The sequence below is a fragment of the Alligator sinensis genome, unplaced genomic scaffold (genome assembly GCF_000455745.1).
Source record: "Alligator sinensis unplaced genomic scaffold, ASM45574v1 scaffold648_1, whole genome shotgun sequence".
NCBI classification, from domain to species: Eukaryota; Metazoa; Chordata; order Crocodylia; family Alligatoridae; genus Alligator; species Alligator sinensis.
Genome location: NW_005842353.1, coordinates 506,914 through 507,212, shown reverse-complemented (window position 1 = coordinate 507,212; position 299 = coordinate 506,914).

The window sequence follows — 299 nt, the reverse complement described above, 5'->3', positions numbered from 1 at the left end:
CCCTCCTGAGCATGTAGGAGATTCAGTACAGCCACTTATACTCTGTGGCAATCATATTCTACCTGGGAAATTGCCTAATTCATTCTAAACACATCAAATCTTTAGGTAGAGAAATAGCATAACAAGTGGCAGCAATGGCCACTTTTTAGCCCAACAGCTCAGTGGGTTTTGGGATTTACATAGGAATGGTAGACCCAGATTCTAGCCCTCTCTCTGCCAGTGGGTATTAACCCATGTCTTCCACTTCCTGAAGTTCCCTAATCACAGGGTCGAAGGCTAGGCAAGACCAACAGTACCTT